A 6,802-nucleotide genomic window follows, 5' to 3' on the forward strand; every position below is an offset into this window, starting at 1 on the left:
TGGTGTAGGCCTATATTTCCATCTGGAATCATTTTCTTTTGCCTGAAAGACTTAAAAAAATTGGGACCAGCAGTTGGCGTGATGGCTGTGTCACTGGACTCTCATGTAGTTGACCGCGGTTCAAGTCCCAGACCCGGCAGCTTAAACTCACGCCAGCTGTGTGTGTGTACGTGCCCAAGATCCCGAGAGGAGAATGGAGGAGAAGGGATTGCAGCGTGGCCATCCTCCCTGGGGGGTGATTTCTCGCTTTCTGTCTCTCTGTCTCTCTCTGTCTGTCTGGCGAGTGCACGCGCCCTATAGCGAAAACTTCTCCAAAAAAGAAAAAAAAAAGACTTAAAAAATTATTATTATTTGCCATTTCTTGTAGTTATGAGTCTGCCGGTAAGAAACTACTTAAGATTGTATGTGTTTGAAAATGTCTTGGGCTAGAAACATGGCCTACTGGTTGGGAGAGCCAGATCGCACATGGCCAAACTCATAGTTCTAATCCTGGCCCTACTGGCTTGAAAAAAAAATGGAGAAATGAAGAAGGGATTGTGGCCTGACTATGCTTCATTGGGGGAGGATTTCTCCCTCTCCCTCCCTTTCTCTCTGTCTCTCCCTCATGAGCACATACACCTGCAAACTTAAAAAGTGTTTATTTTTTAAAGGTATTATTGCTGCATTTAGAATCTAAATTGACAATTTTTTTTTCTTTCAGTACTTTAAAGATGGTGCTCCACTATCTTCTTCCTTATGTTGCTTCTGTAAAAAATCTGCTGTCTTCCTTACCTCTGTTCCTCTGTATTCATCATATTTTTCCCCGTCCTTATTTAAGACCTTCTTTTTATCACTGATTGTGAGCAACTTGACTAAAAACTACCTTGGTATAGTTGTCATATTGTTTCTTTTTTTTTTTTTCTTTTCCCTTTGGAGAGTTTTTTGCTATGGGGCGCTGGCACTCACCAGAAAGACAGAGAGAGACAGAGAGAAAGTGAGAAATTACCCCCGGGGGGATGGCCATACCGCAATCCCTTCTCCTCCATTCTCCTCTTGGGATCTTGCGCATGCATGCACATGGGCCCAGCATGAGTTTAAGTCACCAGATCCAGGACTCAAACCATTACACCAACTGCTGGTCCCCATATTGTTTCTTTGAATGCTTGGGGTTTGTTGAATTTCTTGGCTCTATGTGTTTAGAGTTCGTATCAAAATTGAAAAAGTTTTGATCATTATTTCAATTTTTTTTTTTCTGGGAGCCAGGAAGTGACACAGTGATTAAGGCACTGGACTCCCACATGACTGACCATGGTTCAAGTTCCAGACCCGGCAACTTCAGAATCACAACAGGTAGTGAATGGCCAGATTCTCGAGAGGAGAAGGATTATGGCATGGCCATCCCCCCTGGGGGTAGTGATTTCTTTCTTTCCCTCTTTCTGTCTCTTTCCAAGGAGTGCACACTCCCTATGGCAAAAAAGCAAAGGAAATAACAAACAAACAAACTGTGTGTGTGTATATATGTGTGTGTATGTATGCATATATTTTATTTTTTATCTGTGCCATAGACTTTTTCTATCCTTAAGGAACTCCAATTACATGTATACAGAGCTGCTTGAAGTTGTCCCATGCCACACCAAAGTTTTCTTCACATTTTAAAAATCCTCTTTTTTTGTTTAAATTTTATAGTTTATTGCTATGTTTTCAAAGTTCACTAATTATGTCTTCTTCAATGTGTAATCTGCCATTAGTCCCACCTGAAGCTTTTTGTTTGTGTGTTTGTTCTGTTTTAGATATTGTATATTTCATCCCCAAAATTCGACTGGGGTCTTTTTCATATCTTCCATGTCTCTACTTAATTTTTAAGCATTTGGAACACCATTATAACAAGTCTTTTGTTGTTCTTGCCTACCAATTCAAGTGTCTGTGTCAGTTCTAGGTCAATTTTAATTTTTCTTCTCCCTCCCATTATAGGTTGTATTTGCCTTATTTTTTTGCATACCTAGTAATTTTGATCAGATGCCAGATATTCTAAATTTTACCTGCTGTGTACTGGTTATTTGTGCATTCCTATAAATATTTCTGAGCTTCGTTTGTTTGTTTCTAGTCAGAAAAAGTTTGATGTTTTGGGCTCTTACATTTAAGGTATATCAGGCAGGATTGGAGCATTACTCAATCTAGAGCTAACTGGTTTCCAATACTGAAAAAAAGCACACTCTACTCAAAGTCCTAGTAGTGAGGTTTTCAATCTTTCTGGGGGAAACAGACTTATTCCTATTACTACATTGGGCATTGTTCTCTAAACCTTTCTGATCGTTCTTCCTCTGGTCACAATTTCCTTAGTCAGCTGAATATGCAAGGGAGACTGCACATTTTTAGAGCTCTGTGTCTGTGCAGCTCTTCCAGGAGCTCTGTTCTGCAAACCCTATCCACCTAATGTCCCTCTCTTCTCTCTCCCACATCTGCAACTCGGAATCCACCGCTCTCTGTCTGGGTTTTTCTCCTTGCTTTGGTCTGAAAACTCTCTCAACACAGCAAGCCAGAAAGCTAGTAGAATTTGCTGCATTTATTTCCTGTTTCTGGGAAATCATTGTCCTTTGTTGACTGATGTACACAGAGTATCCTGAACATTATTTTTCTATATATTGTCTACCTTTTGGTTGTTTCTAGCTGGAGAGTAAATCCAGTTGTTTTTACTCCATCTTGATTAGAAGAAGAATTTTCCTCATGCTATTTCTTTAATCTGATTTCTTTCTCTCAAAAATATTTTAAGAATTTATTTGACATCAACAAATAACTTTGACAGTAATTTTAAATGATTGCATAGTATTCCACTGTTTAAACACACCAGAGCTTCCTAAAACAATCTATTATTGAACATTTATGTTACATCTTATTTTCTGTCATTATAAACAATGCTAATATAAACATCCCTGAAACTAAATTATTTATCAACTTCTTAATTATTTTATAAGAGAAATTCCTAGAAATGGATATACTGGGTCAAAGTTTTACATATCTTTGATGAATTTTGTATATTTTTTCAAAATTCTTTCCAGAACGTTGGCGTATTTTTTTTTGCTTTACTCATTTCTTGATCATTTGTTAATATTTCTAGTGTTTCCTCTTTTCCTTGACTTAGTCTTTTCTTTGATTTTTTTTTTAATTGTCCAGTATACTCTCTTACAAAATCCTTCAACTTATGTTTTCTCATAAAAGGAAGGGACAGCCATGTCGCTTGAAAACATGATGTTATTCAGCCTGCTTTCATGGCCCCTGGAACTGCAGCAAACTTGTCTCAAGATCCTGCTGTCCCCAGCTGGTGTTTGCTCACAGGAGTCTATTCTCCCACGGTTCTCCTTTCCAAGTTCAGGCTTTATGGCTCAGCTAAAGAAAAACGCCACCACTCTGGGAAAGCAGTGACATTTCCGTTTTCTATTTATTTCTGTTTAATAGGTGGCTGATACTTCTAACGTGAACAAGACCCTGGAGCATGACGAGGACCGTGTTTGATGCAGTAGCAGCAGTCTGGGCTAGAGTGATGTTTTGTTTTTGTTTCATTTTTGTTTTGTTTGTTTGTTTGTTTACTTTCCCCTAAGACTTTGTCTTCATCTTCAAAATATGCTATGACTATATTATATATTGTTACTCTCTGGGTGAGACAGAGGAACCTCCAAGTAGCTCATGCTTCCTTCTCACTGGGGAAAATACTGAATTCTTGACAGCTGTTATAAAAAGAGGAAATCAAGAATCCCTATGGGAGAAACCCATACATATGGCCCTAGAATGGAGGACTGATGATGGGGCCTCTCTCACAGGCAATTCCTCTTGAAACTGAATTTTTAAGTCCATAAGCAAATGAAAAAGTGGCACCACAGGTTGATTGCTGCTTTCTTTTCTTTAAATTACAAAACTGGCTCAGCCTCTATGATGTAGAGATAATGCAAGTACCCTGCAAGACTGGAAGTCATATGGCTGACTGTGGGTTCAAATCCCTGTGCCAACTTGAAAACATGCCAGTGGAAATTTAACACTGGGAAGACTTAACATTAAAGATGGAGATAATGAAAGAGAAAGAAAAGAAAGAAGGAAAGAAAAAAGAAAGAGAAAGAAAGGAAGGAAGGAAGGAAAAGAAAGAAAGAAAGAAAGAAAGAAAGAAAGGAAGAAAGAAAGAAAGCGAAAGAAAGAAAGAAAGAGAAAAAGAAAGAAAAAGAAAGAACTTGCCGGTGCACACATGGGCGCCCAAGATCCTGAAAAACTGGAGGGCTGGAGAAAGAGGACTGTGTGATGCTATCCTGTCAAGGGTGTTTCTCTTGTCATCGCTCTCTCTCTCTCACACATGTCTCTCTTTCTCTCTCATATGTACACATGCTCTCTATCACCAATAAAGGTATAAAACTATTCTGTACTTATAGGAGATACGTTGTTAAGATTTTAAACTACTTCAGTGATTATAATTAAAAGACGCGGCAGAGGCTCCGGTGACGCTTGCGGCTGACCCTCCGGGAACCACTGGGATTTACGCTCAAGTCACAAGGAGGAGTGGGTAGCTGAAGCCCTACTACATTAAAGAATCAGTGGAGAGAAGAAAAGACATCACAACTCAAGAAGAACTTTGGAAAATGAGTACTAGGAGAAGTCTAGAAGATTATTTGACCAATGACACGAGAGAGATCAGCATGCTGAAAAGGCCTGTGGTTTTGTATTTGCACCAAACAGCCCCTATTGATGAATTTGATGGCCCCTCAGAACTTCAGCACAAACAGAAACTTTTTCCAAAATGGTGCTTCCCAATTAAAATAGCTGCTATTGCATCATCTCTCACTTTTCTTTATACTCTTTTGAGAAAAATAATTTACCCTTCAGTAACTTCTCATCAACAATATTCTTATAGGGTCCAATCCTGGTCATCCATGGAGTCTTGCCAATGGTTCCCATCACCCCTTGGCACTGGCTTATTTGCCTGGTGTGATAGCAGAAGTTGTACAACTTCATAATGGAATGAAGTATAAGAAATCTCCACATTACTTGGATAGGTGGATGATAAAGCAATTTGGGCTTCTCAGTTGCATTTTTGCTCTACTGCATGCAATTTAGAGTCTGTCTTATCCAAAGAGGTGATCCTACAGATGCAAGTTGCCACAGTGGGCATACCAACAGGTACAGAAAAATAGAGAAGATGCCCGGATTGAACATGATGTTTGGATAATGGAGATTTATGTGTCTCTGGGAATTATGGGACTTGGAATACTGGCAGTGCTGGCTGTGACATCTATTCCATCTGTGAGTGACTCTTTGACATGAAGAGAATTTCACCATATTCAGTGCAAATTAGGAATCATTTCCCTTATTCTGGGCACAATCCATGCATTGATTTTTGCCTGGAATAAATGGACGGATGTAAAGCAATTCTTATGGTAAACACCTCCAAGTTCTATGATAGCTGTTTTCCTTCCCATTGTTTTCCTAATATATAAAGCCATACTATTCGTACCATGCTTGAGGAAGAAGATACTAAAGATTAGACATGCTTGGAAAACATTACAGAATTAACAAAACTGAGATGTCTTCTCAGTAGTGGAATTATTGTCTACACACATTTTTGTCCAATACTGACATATTTTATCACAAACATTTCAAATTTGTACTTGTTACTAAAATGACCGCTTGAGAATCTTTAAAAAAAAAAAAGATGGGTTCTAATTGAGTTGTCGGGAAGGTCATGACACATTTTTGGCAAGAAGAAAATACGGCATGACTTTTCCGACAACCCAATATTGTATTTGTTTCTGTAACAATTGATGGGAAAATATTTGATGTATTTTCCTTTTTTTGTTGTTGTTGTTGTTGTTGTTCATGATAGGGTACATGAGCTTATCAGAGGGAGTGATGAGAGAGAGAGAGAGAAATCACCCTCCTCCCCTGTAGAGGATTGGCCACACCACAATCTCTTCTCCTTCCTTCCTCTAGGGATTTTAGGCATGCACTCATACATGCCCAGTGTGATTTTCAGGCCACCAGGTTTAAGATTTGCTTGAACCACACAGTCAGCCATGTGAGATCCAACTGCTCCAATCAACTGACTAGCTCATATTTTCTTCATTCTTAATTGCAAGACATGGACACCGTTTAGGGATGGGAGATTCTGGAACAGCCACTGCAGAGTGCAGTGTGACTAGCATACAGATGTCTGGGCGTCAAGAAGAATAGGTAAGAGCTCTTTGGAATCAGACAGATGTGGTTCTGAGACCAAGCTCTATTCTTAAACCTGTGTGATCCTGCATCAGTCACTCTGTTTGTTTAAGTCTCAGTTTCCTTATTTGTAATAGGGATAATAGTCCTATCAGAGGTTGTTGTGAGAGATAAGAGTTAATATAGAGTGTCCATAAAGGACAGAAACATAGATGGTATTTCTTTTCATAGGATGGAGATGCTCTTGATGGAAATTAGTGTCCAGGATGATGGTCACCCTGAACATGCAGGCACTTAGACACAAAGCAAGTTTTTCATACAATGGAAAGTGGCACAATGGATGTATTAGTGTTATGCCTCTTGTTAGTAATGAGAATATAATTCAATTCTTTGGGGGCCTTCAGTGGAATGATTTGGTAAGTGATTTGTATACTGATATGAGAAGGGAAAGGGAAACATGATGGACCTTCATGCTCTGGAATGGTGGATGCTTATCATATATGTCTAATTCTTTCCTTTTTTTGGAGAGGTTTTTGCTATAGGGCGTGTGCACTTACCAGGCAGACAGAGACAGAGAGACAGAAAACGAGAAAAAAACCCCAGGGGGATGGCCACACCGCAATCCCTTCTTCTC

General features: G+C 39.2%; 1 pseudogene; it reads left to right on the plus strand.

The window, feature by feature from the left end:
- Window positions 1-5,554, plus strand: part of LOC102500292 (metalloreductase STEAP1-like) — a 22,830-nt pseudogene extending 17,276 nt beyond the window's left edge.
- The last annotated feature ends 1,248 nt before the right edge of the window (window positions 5,555-6,802 follow it).

This window comes from Tupaia chinensis, unplaced genomic scaffold (assembly GCF_000334495.1).
Source record: "Tupaia chinensis unplaced genomic scaffold, TupChi_1.0 Scaffold000314_1, whole genome shotgun sequence".
NCBI lineage: Eukaryota > Metazoa > Chordata > Mammalia > Scandentia > Tupaiidae > Tupaia > Tupaia belangeri.